This window comes from Tamandua tetradactyla, chromosome 17 (genome assembly GCF_023851605.1).
Source record: "Tamandua tetradactyla isolate mTamTet1 chromosome 17, mTamTet1.pri, whole genome shotgun sequence".
Taxonomy (NCBI): domain Eukaryota; kingdom Metazoa; phylum Chordata; class Mammalia; order Pilosa; family Myrmecophagidae; genus Tamandua; species Tamandua tetradactyla.
The window spans coordinates 59,839,994-59,842,878 of NC_135343.1; positions in this window are offsets into that span (position 1 = coordinate 59,839,994).

Sequence of the window (2,885 nt, forward strand, 5' to 3'; positions counted from 1 at the left end):
CTAAAGTAACCTGGAACCTGTCTAATCCCCTTTGTTCTAATTTCCAAAATAAACTTCTTCGGTTCCAACATACCTGACATTGTGTGGTTTCTAGACACATCATCAGATAATCTGACTTGCTGATATCCTTTTGAAAAACATTTTAAGTCTAGTACCCAGCTTTGGGTATATTTCAGGTATTATCTGAGCATCCAAGAATGCAGTGGCAAAGGATGCCTCGAACTTTCTCATCTGTTCTACACAAATCATTACGAATAAAAAATGAAAAATAAAGATGAATAAAACACATAATGCCTGCCATTTGCATAGACCCAAACTGGAAAATACCTAAATTATCATCATTCCCGAAATGGATAAATAAATCGTGGTCCATTCACACACACAATGGAATATTATACGGCAATGGAAATGAAATATGCAATGATATGGATGAATTTCACAAAAAGGATATTGATCAAAAAAGCCAGAGACAAAAGAGTACCGACTATTTTTGAACCATTGTTAAAGCATACAAAAACAGAAAAAACAACTTTACGCAGCTGAAAAGACTGGTGGATCCTCTCAGGAGCGAGATGGGAAGCATAAGAGAGCCCGAGGGAGTTCTGGGGTGCTGGAACACTTGGATTCTTCCTGATGCCTCTTGCATGAGTTGTGTTCAGTTTGTGAAGATTGTATGAGCTATGCACTTACAATCTGTGTATCTTCCCACATAGATGTTATGTACCTTTAAGAAATTAAGGGAGAAAAGCGACACGCATGGTATTGAGCTTTGTGGAGGCGACAGACAGAGGGACACCTGTGGTTCAGCATGGCAAATGGCACGGCAGAGGCAGAAGGAGGATTGGCTGGCGCAGGCTCAATGATGGAAGAATGTCAGGGGCCTGGAGAGACACTGGAGCTACACGGGAACTGAGCCTCATCCTTGGAGGCGGCCACCTGGGAAAGAAGCTAGGTTTGGTTTTGAATACATTATAGAGAAAAGGGCTGAGAAGTTTAAGGCACTCACTCCTCAGGGCCAAGAATAGCGGGGAGGCAGGATTAGTGGCAAAGATGAGAGTGGAGGTGAGATTTGAGGAGCCGAGGTGGTGAATATTTACAAAAGCTATGAGGAATGAGAGCCAAAGCCAACCAAGGGTAAGTAAAAAAGAGTTTGGGGGTGGTGCAAGGGTAGTTCAGGGGTAGAATTCTCGCCTGCCATGCAGGAAACCTGGGTTCAATTCCTAGACCATGCACTTCCCCTACCCACCCCCCCAAAAAACACCTCCAAAATAAATAAATAAGTTTGGCAAGTGGGCACTGAGCGAGCCCAGTGGATGTATCAACCATGAATTGGGAGTGGGGCCATTCTTGCTGGTTGGGTGGCCTTTTTCAGGGATTAAACAGAAAATCCAGGGCTAGACTTTTGCTGGGTAGGTGGGTGTGGCAAGAGCAGAGGAACTGGCACAGGTGAGGGAGTAGTTTAAATAGCCTGTGAGAGGTCCATCCAGGAGGAGAGACTGGTCATCTGTGACCCATTTCTCCTGGTTTCCTTCCTGCTGCTCCCATACTTCTGAGCTCCTCTCCCTCTACCCAGACCTTAAGGGGAGGTAATCTCTGAAATCTCACCTTGAACCAGGCCTCTTTTTGATCTACACAGGTCCCTACTCCATTCCATTTCCGCTACCATGTCATCTGATGGGTTCCATCACCAACCCATTGTTTTCAGAGCCCCATGTCCGGATGTCTACTAAACATCTCCACTTGTGTGTCCCTCATACTCCCCAAACTCAATATGTTTAAATTGACCTCACTGCTTTCTTCCCCATCCCCTTCTGATCTCTAAACCTCTCCCTCCTGAGTGTTTCCATCCACAGCATCACATCCATTCCTCTGCCCAAGACATACAACTTCTCTCTCGTTCTCTCCTTCCAATAAGACACTAAGGCTGTCAATTGCCCCTTTTATTAACCCTCCTATGGGGGCCTCTGCTCCATTCTCACCATCATCTCCTAAATTTGACACTGCTCTACTTCACAAGCCTTCTGACCTCCTAGTCCAGACTGCCACCACTGGGATCTTTCTAAAACCCGTGATGATCTGGTAATGATGCGTTTATCAATACATCAAAGTAAGGTTGTCTTGTGTCAGGACAAACCATAATTTCCCATCTGAGGGCTCACTCTTTGCTCTCTCTCTTTTTTTAAATATGTTTATTGATAAAACAACGTACAAACACAAATATTCTTAACATACAAACATTCCATACATGGTGTACAATCAATGGCTCACAATATCATCACATTGTTGTATATTCATTACCATGATCATTTTTAGACTATTTGCCATCATTTCAGAAAAAGAAATAAAAAGTAAAAAACTCACACATACCATGTCCTTTACCCCTCCCTCTCATTGACCACTAATATTTCCATCTACCCAATGTATTTCAACCTTTGTTTCCCCCATAATTTGTTTATTTTTTCTCCATATTTTTTACTCATCTGTCCATACCCTAGATAAAAAGAGCATCAGACACAAGCTTTTCACAACAACACAATCACACTGTACACGTTATATCTTCATACAATCGTCTTCAAGAAGCAAGACTACTAGAACACAGCTCTACAGCTTCAGGTACTTCCCTTTAGCCACTCAAATATACCATAAACTGAAAAGGGTTATCTATATGTGTAAGAATAACCTCCAAGATAACCTCTTGACTCTGTCTGAAATCTCTCAGCCACTGACACTTCATTTTTTCTCATTTCTCTCTTCCCCATTTTGGTCAAGAAGGTTTTCTCATTCCCTTGATGTCAGGTCCCAACTCATTCCAAGATTTCTGTCCCACATTGCCAGGGAGATTTTACACCCCCGGGAGTCATATCCAGCGTAAGGTAGTTTGCCTT